This window comes from Dermacentor silvarum, chromosome 9, assembly GCF_013339745.2.
Source record: "Dermacentor silvarum isolate Dsil-2018 chromosome 9, BIME_Dsil_1.4, whole genome shotgun sequence".
In the NCBI taxonomy this organism is placed as follows: Eukaryota; Metazoa; Arthropoda; class Arachnida; order Ixodida; family Ixodidae; genus Dermacentor; species Dermacentor silvarum.
In genome coordinates, this window is record NC_051162.1 from 102,525,392 (window position 1) to 102,540,840 (window position 15,449).

Genomic DNA, 15,449 nt, shown 5'->3' on the forward strand with positions numbered 1-15,449 from the left:
CGAGAATCCAACGTGAACAAGTAACAGAAGTTCTCATTTGTTGCGTACATGGAGCATTTCAGCTGACGAAGAGCCACTATAACCGGATGTGCAATTTTTCACATGCATTTGTGTTTGTATACTGGTGCAATCTCTCTGGAGATTTGATTGCAGAGAAAGGTTGTTTTGGAAGCTTGACGCTATAATTTCAGAGCGAACTATTAGTTTTTCAGGGCACTTTGTACAGGTGCGAAGCGTACGTCATTGCAGAAAGAGGTTCGGACCAAGTTTTTTGTTTACAAGAGGCATTCACATGCCTCTTGTGAATGCCGTCCGCACGGATATTCAATGACGCGAGAACCTGCTGGCGCTGCTGAGTTGATTTCTGGCAGCAAAGTGAAGCTGGCTTTTTATCGTTTGCTCGGCGATGAACAGGGTTGTTGCATTTTAGAGTCCAGATTAGCCAAACTGTGACGATGGTCGAGCCTTAATTGTAACCTACAGGCACCTGGGAACCAAGCCCTCTGCAAGACGGCGAATGCGGCCAGCGTTACCACATTACTGCCCATTGGAATTTTTATAGGAGCAATAAAACGTCTAAAAGACGCAATGTTTTTGATGTTAACGACGCGATGACCCGATAAAGACGCTGGATTTAGATTTGATCTCCGTAACGGTGCAGCTCTTGGTACATGTTATTGAACGAATTCGTTGATTTCCATAATTTTGTTACATATAAGGTACCTCACTCTTGACTCATTCGGCATGCGCCTCTATGGGTATACGCCCATTCTTCACCAGTCCTTCATAATTGGTATATTCCACTGCTACACAAGCGGTATTGAATCCGTTTTACAGGTTTATGGTACTTCTGTGAGCATAGATATCTCATGATTATTCGTCCTTCTACCGATATTTTTCATCGCTTTCATTGTCGTGGCATCGTTTTTTCGACGATTCATACTGTCCATCCGTGTAATTTGATGTTTGCACTTGCGCATACCCTGTGAACACGTAGTGCTAAACGTAATGTTAAGTATTGTTGCCTCCATCTAATAATCGCCATCTATCTTGCACGATTTTTTTTTCAGACATTCACCCGCCCCGCTGGTGAACCCGACGTCGCAGGTTCGATTTCTGGCCGTATTTTTATGGGTGTGCACGAACTTTATCGTTTGATTGTACGGAGCGTTTCCTATGGCCTCCCTCATAACCTTGCGGGCAGTTTCGTCCCGTTAAAGCCCACTTTCTTTTCTTCACTGCTGCGCGCCAGCTTTCTTATGTCACGAACGACAGACGCGTTTGAGTGTTAAAGTTAATCACAGGAAAGTAGCGAGCAGCCTTGTAAAGAAATGAGGCTTACGGAAATCAGACTACTATAGTTTGGTCACCAAGTAAGCACCAAAGTGTGTCTACTTACTTTTTTGTCTCAATTTAACGCCTAATTTCTGAGCAGTGGCGCATAGAACGTCATCATAGTAGCAACAACCCAGTCCGCTAGATCAAACTAAAAAACAGCGCACCGCGCTGCTCATGCAACCGGCTCAGCCATGAGTCACACTTATCTCGACTCTTCGTCCTTGACTGTCGGTGGCCTTATCGCCTATTCGTCAACGCGGTGACTCACGCGTATCCTCTATACAGAAGCTCGCCTTCAATGGCCCGGCGTGATATCTCTACCACTTCCACGACACTTCGCTGAGGGCACGGCATTCTCCAGCAAGTTATGCAGCCGGTAGCCGCAGCTGGCAGTATCATAATTCACTCTGATCACCAAATAGCTTTTTCCCAGAATCGAAGACGTTTTTCTGCCTTTGTTATGCACGGTCAAGTGCAAAGATCCGACTCAATAATTTATTTCTAAGGGGCCGTGTTTTCGTCAATACTGCGTCATCTTATGGTTGATCATTAGAAATCTCACACGGCCTTGTAATGCACCCCCTACTGAAAAAAAATATGTGAAGTCTAATTATTGTGCATGTTCTCCTTACTTTTTGCTAGAAAATAATTCTAAACAGATGACCATGTGCTACCATTACCCCACGAATGTTGCGGAGAGCCTGTAGAGTTAAGCGAACACATGCGCAGAGATAATAATGGGCAACTAGTGTAACCTCGCCCTACGTTTGCCCACTAAAAAAAAAAAGACGCAGTTTCGCCCGAAAGGCGAAGCATCAGTTGCGATAGCAAATTAGTAGTGAGCTATACGGAGTATCGATAGTAGATTTATCGGCTGTATAAAGTTGGACACGTTCGCTTGCTAACTCAATTAACAAGTGCCAAGCAAATATGAATAAATAACACTCAATCAGCACACAATCGCTCTCAAAACTTGTCGTGAGCAAGTGCGCCAGCAGCAGCGAGCGAAGGTTCATGCAGTCTACCGCTTCAACTGAAACTGAGCGGCGAAAGCACAGCACATACAAAGGTAGGAGCCGTGTTGCAGGTCACTTTCAAGATACGGTGCGCGTGACCGCCAGGTGCCGGGCAAAGGAGAGGTACGCAGTTGCTCGCGGAGCAGAAGCCGCAACTCCTCCCTCCCGCGCTGCCTTCCCGCTTGCCTCCTTTCGCGTCGGAGATTGAGCAGTACCCCCTAGACTTTGCAAGGCCGCTGCGCTCGCTCCGTGACGTCACGCGGTGGAGGCGGGTACATGTTGGCGGAACGCGCGCAGAAGACGACAGCGCGCACAAATTTGTACCCATACTTGCGGACAACTTTCTGTGGCAATCCTTCCTACGCCAACACCAATGCCCTGCGAACTTCTACCACCTGCTGATGTCATTCTTGACAGGTCGCAGGGTGGTGTTTCGCGCGAACGCGGGGGAGGTATCGGCCCGTCCGTCCATTGGCAGTCCGCAGGGCTCGCCGATGAGTCCCCTGCTTTGTAATCTGGTAATTTACTCCCTCCTCGACCTCCACCTCCCGCAGGGCATACATATTCAGGCGTATGCGGATGACACTATCGTACTCCTTTCCGGATCGTCGCTCTTGCAACTGCAGGCTCTGGCAGAATCTGTACTCACCTTGGTTTGCAATTGGGCCCGTAAAAAAAAAAGGTCAAAATCAGTCAAAAAAAGTCATTTTTCGTCTTCTTCAACAATGGGCACATTGGCACATCCAAGCGCCGTCCGTCTAATAGCTCAAACGGCACCTTCCTAAAACACAAAGGCCACATTAAACTCCTTGGTGTGGTCTTTATGAGAAACTGAATTTCGATGCCCATGTTGATTATTTCAAGACCCGAGGTATTGGTTGCGCGATTGATCAATTTCATTCGCATGCATCTCACGCTACATCCAGTGCTTATACGACGTTTTTACAGGCAGGTTCTGTTGTCTGCCGTTGCATACGCGTGCCCCGTCTGGTGGCCCGCTTTCCGAACGTCGCACCTCGTCACCCGAGTGCTGTAAGTGCAGCGCTCGATTGTGGTGGCGTTGACGGGCACTTACTAGAAAACCAGAACCTCGGCGCTGCTCATACTGGCAAACTGTCCGCAACTTACTGTGGTGTTGGACGGGTTGGGTGCGCAATTTTCACTGTTTATCCTCCGCCAAGACACCCATTATGGTCAGGACACATATTATCCGAGCACAATTGAACGCCCCTTCAATCCTCGGTCGCACCATACGCGTGAGATTTGCCGTTTTCTGTTCGAGCGCCTCCCCCCTTTTCAAGCCACTTATATTTCGCGTGCCCCGGACTGTCATATCGACGCCGACGGCACCTACACGAGCGCCTCGGCGGGCGCGGCTGACGTTGCGTTTGACCCAAACGATCGTCTAATCACTGTGAGCAAGTTTCGCGTGGAGAACGCGACTAGTGCATCAGTGCAGAGTCTGTTGCCTTCGCCGAGGCGCTCGCGTTTGTAGATTCCCTGCGTGCCAATGCCGGTGTACGTAAATACACTGATTGCCTTTCGCTGTTAACCGCGCTGCGTCACCCTAGCGTTAGGGATGCGCGCATGTGGCAATTTAAAAAGGCGCTCCGATTGCAGGCCCTTAGGGGCAGCGGATCTTTCCTTATCACATCCTAGGCCGTCGGGGCATGGTGGGGAATGAGCTTGCTGACTCGGCTGCGTCTTCCGCGGAGACCACCGGCCTGACTCGACATTGCGTTTTCACAGTGCAGTTGATTCGCTCGCGGTTATTTAAAACAGCACTACACCAATGGAATTGTTATTGGCAGCCCGAGGCCACACGCACCAGCCTGTATAACTGGGTGCCAAGTGTTTTTGTTATTCCACGCTGGTTCGCCCCAAGCCGACTTTTGACACACCTATTTACGGGTCATGGCCACTTTCAGTTTTACTTACATAAATTTAATCTGAGTGCTTCGTCCTTATGCCCGTGCGGTGTAATTTGCACCGACGAGACACATTATTTTACTTCGTGTCCACGCACCGCACGCATCGTGTCTCAATTGCACGCCTCTGTTCGTACCGCATCCCTATGGCCTAACGCCTATCCGGCCCTGTTAACATCTAAAAAGTAGTGGGCCCTGCTCCTGCAACTCATGCATTTATGATTCTTTCAGTCTCTTGGTCTCCCTCCCCTACCTCTTCCGTTATCGCTGATGCCAACTAACTCCTCTCGCCTAACTCTTTTTTCACTGTTTCACAATACTCTTAAATGTTTGTTTCATGCCATCTATACGATTTAAGCCAACTATGACGGGACTTCCCCGTGATAGATTGCTCTAACTGCGTGCTTCATCCCCATTGTCCTCCTATTCTTTTCATACTCTCTGCCTTCCGTTCCTTTTCTCGTTACCTTCCACTGCACTTCAGGTGCTTTCCGCTCCCTTTTGTAATAGTCTTCTCGTCCCAACATCATGTATAAGCCACTCATGCAGTGACCATCCAAGGTGACAATTACCCGAGCACCTCCTGCATCGCGCTCCTCCTCGCAAGCAGGGTACCGCCAAAACATCTGGCCAGCCGGAACCTGGAGGTTGCTGGTATGCACATGGCTTCTTTTTGGAGCATCTCGCTCCAGCTCATAATGACACAAATTGGCAGGCGCGCTACCTTCGTATCACAGCCGAAGATTCGTGCAACTTAACAGCTTAGTGTAATATAGTTGTTCTGGTTCTTCCGTTCAAATCACAGACTCCGTATCTAAACCAGATCATTTTGCGTCATCTAACGGGGTTTTGCCTCCACGTTTATTTTTTAATTCACTTTCCTTTCTAAATTTCCATTGAGTTCCTATCGCAACTCCAATTCGTTTATTTCATTATTGGCCTTATGCCCGTTATACCATCCGGAGGTTGCGGATTTCCCAATTTTTATTTTTTTGGTTTCTTTGTCTACTCACGGGACACAAAAAAGCAAAAGTACTCTACCTTCAATGTGCGTCCAGTGTATTAAGCGTACTCATGTCAAAAAATGGAACTTCCCTGGCATGGCATGGTAGTCTGCGAATTTCAAGCTCCGTATGCACTACGTTTCTTTCTGTGTGCTGTTTGAACTGACGCAGAGGTATTGTGGGCCTCGTTGCGAAAGATAACTCCTGCCTGGACACCTTCAGCCGCTTCCCTTCGTCTTTTATCTCGGCAACGCACTCCACGCGCCCCTTGCACACACACTTTCCCCTCTTGAAAAGACGCGCGTATTTATCTCTCAACGCCCTCGCCTCGCTGTGCGCCCAGCACAATTCGCAACAGTGTGAAAGTATAATCGGCGTGCACCTTATGACACGGCAGTCAGCTACACTGAATGCAGTCAGCTATATATACAGTCAGCTACTCAGCTACCTGAACTTGTCCCCCTCCTGTTCTGGAGTGTTTACCGCGGATACTTCGGTTCCAGTAGCTCTCGATAGGGGTCCTTCGCGCTGTTGCGCTGCCATCTTCACCCTCTCTCGTTCATCACGCTCTCTCGGCCATGTGCTGGCTCCCGGTGCTTCTATACTTTCGCCCATAGTTTCGAACTCACCTGCTGCCCTTTTGCCAAGCGCTGCCAGTGATAGTATGACAGACGGCAACGAATCTCTTGTGCTTCGGCAGGATCCCGCAACCGCCGGTAGTTTGAAGAATTTCGACACGAAGATACGGTCACTGGATGGAGAGCCTTCGTCAATGAGGAATAAACAGCGATGGACGCCGATCGTTGTTGTAACTTTTGCTTGTTTTGTGGTCGCAGTCCTCGTCTTTTGGACTTTTCGCGGTGCTGTGACGACGTGCGAAGGTGAGTGCCATTTTCACATCACGGTGGATTAGTGGCTATGGTGTTGGGGGGATGAGCTCGATGCCACGGGCTGGATTTCAGCCTGAGCGGTCGCAGTTTGATGAGGGCGAAATGCAAAAAAAAAGAAAAAACGCTCGTGCAGATATATTTATGTGTACGTTAACGATCCCCAGGTGACCAGAACTATTCCCGAGTCCACCACGACAGTGTGCCTCCTAATCAGATCGCGGTTTTCGCACGTGAAATCCCAGAAATATATTTCTATTTTGTGAGCACCATTTGTCAAGCTTTATATATATATATATATATATATATATATATATATATATGCAGGTTGTACTGTTGATCAATTACAGCTGGGCTGACTTTGTTTATCGAAATTACAGGCTCGTACATCTTCGTTATTGAGTGAAATGCAAGCAATTCTCAAGGCAGTAATAAATGTGCACGAAAAGTGAAAATCACTAAAAATGATGAAATTATTTCTAAGGCACAACACTGATAGAAAACGCACCGGTATGAACGAGTGGCAATGCACAGTGTATATCACCAGAATGCTCCACAACTTTTCTCACCTGCATTCACGAACAATGAAAGAGATTATTATAAATGGGCAGAATAAGCCTGTTGAAACGATTATGCTCGCCGACATTGCATGAAATGTAAGCGGATCGCACATTATGCGTTAAAAAGATGAAGCAAGCAAACAGGAGGATCTGTCTAGGTCAGCCAAATTGGCTCCGCAGGCATGAGCCCATTTGAGTATAACGCTTCGTTTCACAACGCGTGCTCACCCAAAAAGCCGTAGCTGGAAATGGAATTTGCGCTTGTGTTTCCGTGTAACAGATTTAATATTCGCATTATAAACACATGCCATCATGTCCGCAGGTTGTGTGTAAGTCGTACTTTACGAATTTTGTCACGCTTTTACTTTTGAACATTCGTTTACTTTAATGAGGGATTGGTGCTTAGTGCGCGGCCTAGAAGAATGAAAATGTAGGCTGCACTTCCGCACACGTGCGTGCGTGCAAGACGCATGTCGCTTGTGGTGGTGGTGCTTGTGTAACCTCGTCTACCGTCAGTTGGGGTGATGGTACGTGTCTAACGTCCGCCCCGGCATCCACATTTTTGTTTGAGAAATATGTAGAGCACGGTGGTAGAATAGGTGAGGTGGACAAACGGCGCCGCTCAGCCAATGCGCCATGCATGACGCGATGGCTCTCGAGTTGCCGGCGCTTTGCGTTAGATGGCAGCAGGGGTAGTCTGGGCTCATTCTCCGCACCGCGGTACTTCACTGTACGTAGCCGGAGGGCGTCGCGAGCGTTCGAACTTTATTTTTACGTCTCCGACTTTTGAGAAAGAAGTTCGCGTCATAGTGCCGTAAACCAGGGACGTCCTGCAATACCACTAAATAGTTACCGTCGCTTAAACCGGGCTTTTCGCGCAAATTTTGTCAGGGAGCTGTTAGTTCTGAGAACTCTACGGTGACTAATGCGTCATTGCCAAATGAATCACGCTTGAAACGAATATCTTTTTCTTATGTTCACGATCGAGCACATTTATTGTTTCTTCTTCCTCATTACAATATTATTAAACACTCTTCTATTAGCATATGCGACTACGAAGAAACAGTATATAATGTCTTACCAAAGTTACTGTTGGCGGGGTAACCAAGATATATATATATATATATATATATATATAGTGTTACGCTAAAGCTACGGCAAGGACGGAAGAAGAGGAGAACGAAGTGAACGAAGTGCACTCGTTGTCGGCGCGGCCCCTTTTCATCAATTCATCTGTTAAATAAACGCACCCCATCGTAACACACACATATATGTATATATATATATACCAATGAAAACGTTGGTTTGAGGAATCGTCAGTTTCCAAGCACGTCACTAAAATATAAGATCACTGGGAGGACCCGGCTGATATAAAAATCAAAGTTCATTCACGCAGCCACCGTGATATTCCTTGTAGTGTGCACATGTGTGCATCCCAAGTGAAGTCCAGTGCGCCGCATCTACAACGGTCACCGCGGCATCACTTACTGTGTGCTTCACGCCGTTTTTATTCGTTGTTGCTCAGAGTGGTCGGCCCAGGTCGGCCACGAACTCGAAGGGGCGGCGGCGCCGCTAGAACGGCGTCTACTCCCGTCGTTTGCAGTCTCCAGCATTTCGTAGGCGCGCGCATGTTTGTACTCGCCATCTGAAGCTACTGGGGCTGGGAACAGCGCCTGAAGGGAGATGAACAATAATTGAACAATTGTTGACTGCGCAACAGTGAAATTTAGTTACAGCCTGGTGATCATAAATCAACTACGCCCATGAGCCGAATGCTACCCACAAGGAAGTAAAAACCAAATATTTTTTTACGCTGTGCACTCGCCGGTAATAATTTTCACGCTTCCAGAAAAATACACGCGCGTCCTTTGCTTCACAGCTCTGTTGCAGCCTTATCGAGATTTACCGCGCCAATTATAAATTTTTAAGCTCCACAGAGCCTGATACCCTCATTTTTGTGGGCAAGGCTGGCAGACAGTCTCTACAAGTTATTAAAAACCTAAACAACGTTGTAAAGCCAGAAAATTTGTGACAATACCTACCTTTTACAGCACAGCGAAAGCTTGCGAAGCGCGTCTTTGAGCCCATAAAATCTCTGTTGCCCCCTGGAGACCAATGTAGAAACTCGAGAGGTTCGGCGACACGCTTGCGGGGCTCGTTTGGCCACCTCTCCTATTCTACCACCGTGATATAGAGTATTTTTCCCATACTGTTCCACGTGCGAAAACTACAAGCTTACAAATATTTTTGAAATGGGAACTATAACTTAGATTTTTCTGGCATACGTTTTCATGTAACACATTATATTTTCTGAGGCTCGCTATATGTTGCAACAGATGAACAGTATAACTATATTTTTACTGGAGTGGAATTTCGGACTATTTGGTTATTCCTCATCATATTACAAGAGGCATAAAATTCGGAATGAACATAGAGACAGCATACACAACGCAGTGTATGTCTTTTCTATGTCCGTCCCTCGTTAGGATTAACTATATATTTATGGGTGTCTCGTGTGGTCGTCAAGCCTCCCCAAAAGCTCATCATGACAGATTCGATCATACTGGGCGATGCTATGACGCTTTAAGCTATTTCCTATAGTATGTGCTCGCACAATCAATTAATTTTGATTCTATTCAGAGCTTTTCAACCAAACAAGTTTACAAAACTTCCCATAGTCCTCATGTTTGAAAACTCGAACACAGTGATTGGTAAGCAGCGTAGGGAAAATACTTTCAAGCAGCACTTTTTTCTGTCAGATAAGCCATTGCAAACACATTTTATCAAGTGATTAGTTTTGAACACTTTTATCTAGTCGGTTACTGCTGGCGCATCGGTCAGTTAATCTCCCACAGAAAAAGCATGACCGCAATTTGAAGTGCAGTTTCTGAATAGGTCTCGTTCAAAAAGTCTGGAATTTGGTTTAAGTATACAATTTCCTGCCGATTCGCCACTCATTCCTGCTATGGATATCTTGTAGCTCTCACTTGCTCCCTCAGTCTCCTCATGGGAAGTAGTTTCCGATCATTCATCGAGACTTAACATGGTTATCTCTCCCTGTGCTTCAGAAACGGATTTGACACCCCCAAGTAACATCACCATGATAGAGACCTCGCCGTCGAGGATCCGACTTTCATGGACGCCATCCAGTACAACGTGTGAGTGCCAAGTTGTATACGACGTGAAAGTTTGCGTGACCTATGAGTCATGCGCCGCCGGAAGGAGTAGCCAACATTGCACGAGACATCAAACACAGGATGCGTGTCTCGATATTGACAGTACCATCGGCACCTCGTACTGCGTACAAGTGACTGCTTGTGCACTGTGCCGTGACAAGGTGGTCAGGAGCCAGCCTGCTTTCAAGGAAATCGAGACGCCTTTGTACGGTGAGCATTTCTATTTTTATGTCGTATAATAAACAGAACTGTGCAGCATTACGCGTTACTTGAAATAAAGAAAAAGAAATATACTGACTATTATAGACATACTTGCTCCTGTGTAAAGGGCTAACCTTTGAACGCTTAGGCATTTACTCACTGGAAACAATCTGCAAAACATGAAACATTGAATGAATTTGCAAAGAATATAAATAGAATACAATACTGTCAACTTGTGTTACTTTGACCTTGATGGGACCTACGAAATTGCTCCAGTTATGTGGTGGGCCAAATTAAACAGCAGAAAGAAAACCGCAACAACACAGCACTGATTCATTTGGCGCTATTTGTCCCTGATTCTAAAAATCTTCTACATTGAACGGCAACACCACTATCCATAGATGGGGTGATCATATTGAGCTATCGGGGAATTTTTTTCAAATGACCTGTGGCCCATGACATAATCCTAGTCCTTGACCCTTATTACTCAGACAGGGGGACATTACTTGCGCGAGAAATCGAAGCACATATTCAGGTACATAAAAATACAGCAATTAGATTCTTAATTTATTACTCTGCGGCACAGAGTGAAATTTACGAATTGTACCTGGTGTGCTTGCAAGGCGTATCCTTGCAGTAAGACAACAGGATGGCAACAGTTTCGGGGTATGCGCCGTGAAACTCACCTTAAAAATGCACTGTCGTTCCAGTTATATTATGGACAAAACTGCTCTTTCATGCATTGAAGCAGATTTTCAATGGAACGCCCATGTATTGTCCCACATTGTGGAAAATAATACCTCAACACTGGTGTTATCCAGGAGATTCATTTCGAGTGGGCACGTCTTGCAAACTCACCGGCACAGTTCGTAAATTGCAATGTCTGCCATTAACTAACTGGGAAGTTGATTAGTGAATTTAATTATTCAGAAGGATGTGTGTTTTGATTTCTCGTGCTAGTAATGGCCGCCGCTTCGAATAATCCACTCAAGTACGCGAATTATGCTATCAGCCACAGGCCATTTGCTAAAATTTCTGAAAACTTAAAATTGATTACCCCGTATAACATTACAACGTCGGAAGCTCCTCTCCGAATTCACCCACACAACGCATGTACGGATACTGTACCTAAGCCATATGGCATGCAGTTATGAGCAATAAAAGAGGGAACACTGGCTTAGGTTTCGATTATTGAATACTGGTGATGTGTGGTTTTGAATCAACCATTCAATGAGCAAAAACTACATTTATCGTTCAACATTTCAGTTTTATTCAACGCTTCTGCGCGGGGCACGTGCGTTGAGCCGCAATGGTCTGTTCAAAGCACCTTGACAGCTTCCCTTCACACTGGGTTGGGCCGCTTGGTTTATAAACTTAAGCGATCGCAAACCTTCCTTGTAATGTACAAATGTGCACTTACTATTGAACAGTGTAGTTTTTATAAAACAAGATGCCCACCATGTTAAGCCTTTCATTGAAATTCCAATAAAACATTAGTCACAGCGGAGTGCACAACGCTGAGATAGCAGATGTTGCGTTTTATGCTGATGATGATGGTGGTGGTGACCTGCCTGCTGTTCTCTCAATCCTATTTCCTTTTTTGTAACCATCCCGTAAATAGCGCCTGCGGAAGTATGCGTCCCTAGTGATGGCCGCATCGCGTGCTTCGGTGCCGAAGTACCAAGCACCCGTATTCATAGTAAGGCTGGTACTGAAATCTTGACTTACCGTGGGAAATAAATTTTGCGTAGCGTGATCTGGAAACATCCGCGTTAGAGACCAAAGCATCAAGGATTGTTGTTCTTGTTCGCTCGCAGCCCCTGGAGACTTCGAAGTCACAGCTACTGCCATTGGGCCTGAGTCAGTGCAGTTGGTCGTGTTCGTGCCACAGGTGAAGAATGGCGCCCTGGACCGTTGTTACATAACCTTAATTGGCACCTATGGCGGACGTAGCTTCAGCTGCAACAATCACGGTGGAAACGCGTCAATCGTGGCAATCAACGAGCTACAGCAGAGAACAGATTACGCCTTCAACGTCACTTTTGCCAATATGCATGGTGGCCGGGAGATCGGCACCCGCAAGGTGATCTCGGTTACGACTACAGCAGGTGAGTACTATGCAGGAATGCAGAGAACGCATCTAGTTATTTTCTGCAAACACGGTCCTGAAGTTTCCTGGACACTCCTACGTGCTACAAAATCGCTTTAGCGTGCGATGTGAATTAGCTGTTGGCACTCCGAAAGGAGTTCCTTACGTGCGTAGCACGTCCCATGAGAAACAAGAAGTAAGTGATAGACACATCTCTTGCATAGAAAATTTGTTTCGAACCTCAGCAGCCATGGTATTCGCAGTGACAAATTTAGCCATTCATATTATAGTCATGTAGTGCCCGATATAAAATTTTGGGATTATTGTCGGAAGCAGAGATACCTACAAGTTTAAATAACATGATTTTGCTTTCCAAGATAGGGGTCTTCTTTTGCGCAAACCTAAATAGATATTAGTTATAATATTTCGAAAATGCTTCGATAAGCGTCATTATGCTACTTAACTAGTTCAGCCATATTATTTATTCATATATCAGTAGAGAAAATTTTTCAGCCACAACATATGTAGCAATATCAACGGAGAATGTGTAAAACAACAACTCCTGTCATAAGGACCGCTGTCGAATACACAGCGTAGTGATCACAGCTCACTCACAGAAGCAGTGCGTCTGTGTGTCTACCACTTCACTCAGCCGTTCTTAAACCACGCCTCAGACTGTTTTTCTTCTTTTTTTGCGTGAGCTCGATCTGCATGTCCAAACGCAAAGCCGCGTATTGTTCGTGTTTTCGATGAAGGCTATTTCACCGGAGAATTCCGTTATATTGCCTAGACTACAATTGTTCAAAGCAGGACAGGATTTCTTGGTTCATAAATGACCTCTCATTAACAAAGTACTTCCTAGCAGCACGCAATAACAGAGTATCATTCCCTCAAGTATCTTGAGACAAAAAGATGGCAAGTGATAATAAATGCGCCTGAAACCAAGCGCTGCGAAAAAAGAACAAGAGATAACGCATACTTCGTTATTGATGCATTCGTAGTGGCTATTCTGCCGATACCGGAGCTGGACATACTCCAAGCACCCCGTACGTGAGCAGCTGGGGGTTTTACAGCGTATTCGTGATAATGAGCCAGAGTTCAGGGATGTAGAACAGGCAAATACCTCTCTCCCTCTTCTAACCCCTTCTTCGAAAAACAATCACTGCCCGTTCTCTTCATTCTGCTTCACGTTTCCAAAGCTCGTGGCATTAAGAAAGCACAATATGGGTAGGAGCATACAAGAACAACTAGATTTGAACGGAACGTGGCACTGTCAACAGCTGCACAGATAAAGGAGATTGCTCAAAACAGAAAAATGTACAGTGAGTAATATTCAAATATTTGGTCAACAAAAAATTGTACGTAGAAAAAGAGATCAGGATTACAACGACCACCACGCACAGAGAAAATATCGTATCCTAACAGGCTTTTTACAACTAGCTGTGCGCCCAGGATGCGAACAACATCAGAAAACCATGTCCTTTATGTAAGCAGCCCAACAGTGACATATCCTAACAGGCTTTTTACAACTAGCTGTGCGCCTAGGATGCGAACAACATCAGAAAACCATGTCCTTTATGTGATCAGCCCAACAGTGACATTAATACAAGTGCTTCGCTGGATAATTTGCATTTGACAAATTTCGACTCTCTGCAGTACTGCTATGAAGTGTTGCTCAATATTGATTAAAAAATTTCGCGTAATGTTGACAAATGGAGATAGCGCCTTAGCAAAACTGCATTTTGCAGAAATGCGATACGAATATTTACAAAGTGACAATTTTGATACACTAGCAAAATTGAAAGTACTGACATCCATGCTGTTTGCCCTAAATACCCAAATATTCTTGTCGAAGGCCATGGCAACAAGAATGTCCGTCTGAGCTGATTTTTGTATAAATTGTTCGTCATTTATGCTACATGTATCTTCCTGTCTTCCTTTATTTTTCCTCAGCTGCGTTGAATGGTGACATCGAGAAGACTGAGGACACATCATATGCAGTTCTTGTGTTCATATCGTTTATTGTGTGGCTCTTAAATTCTAAGCCTGAACAACCACGCAGACGACGCAACAGACGAAGAAGATGGTAACATGGAAAAGATGAGGAACTGCTGCTTCCATAAGAATGTGTCGAACAAAGCAATAAATCGTGGAGAGCCAACCATCTTTGACATGAGTAATGCGGTGTTCACTAACTTCAGCAATGTAGCTCGGCGATGGACACAAAGAAAAGATAAACACAGTACATCCTCGTTATAAAAAATCACTTTATATGTACTACCATTTTATTCAAGGTAATCGCCAATGACTGAGAGAGAAATGTCGCTGTAGCCAACGTTCCAATAGGAGCACATGGCTTAGCTAGGGCAATACCTGTTGTGAAAGCGTTGGCCACATCGATATTGCTTATTGAACGTCTCAGTTTCACGACTTGTTACAAAATTCTGCAAATCTGCTCTCTCTCTCTCTCTCTCTCTCTATATATATATATATATATATATATATATATATATATATACGGAGAAGAAAGGAAACCGAGGGCCCAATTTTGATCCCGCATAAGAAGCCGACAAACAAGGACACTCAGGAAAACAAAGGGGAAATTATTTGGCCTTACTAATTGACTGGCAGAATTCATATTGTAATAAAGATTATATATATATATATATATATATATATATATATATATATACAGAGACCGGTTTCACACCGTTGCGAGTCTTGACAATGTTGTTAACTGCATCTGCACTCTCACACTGGCAGACTGCTAGTGCACCTTTTAGATGAATTTCTGGAAGACGCATAAATTACCTGCATGAGAAATCCCAAACCTCAAGTTTATCAATCAAAATCACTAATAAAATCTAATTATTCATTTCAAGGGTAATGTCTTAAATTGGAGTGTAAGGTGTGACGTTTTGACAAAGTAATTTACGCAAAGGAGCTCCAGATAAGTGTAGTGTAGAAGATCAGTGTAGTGTGGAAAGATCAGTGTAGCGTGCGTCATTAGTGGGTTAGGGGCACTTCAAAGATAATATATTACGTTCTTATCACTAGACCACGATAAAAGATACATATATACATTGTCTAGAAAATTCGTTGGTTCCTAGAAAGTCGCAGCCGTTATTGGCAGCTTTGGCGATATATATTATAGCTTTGTGGTGACGGTCATAATCTCTAAAGATAAGCGCCACTTTCGAGATATCTACTTTTATTATGTCCTGCAATATACACTGGCTTCGGTTCCAGA

The 15,449-nt window shown here is 45.0% G+C and overlaps 1 pseudogene; it reads left to right on the top strand.

Annotated features, from left to right (window-relative positions):
* Nucleotides 1-4,034: 4,034 nt before the first annotated feature.
* Nucleotides 4,035-14,457, top strand: LOC119463779 (uncharacterized; annotated as a pseudogene).
* The last annotated feature ends 992 nt before the right edge of the window (nucleotides 14,458-15,449 follow it).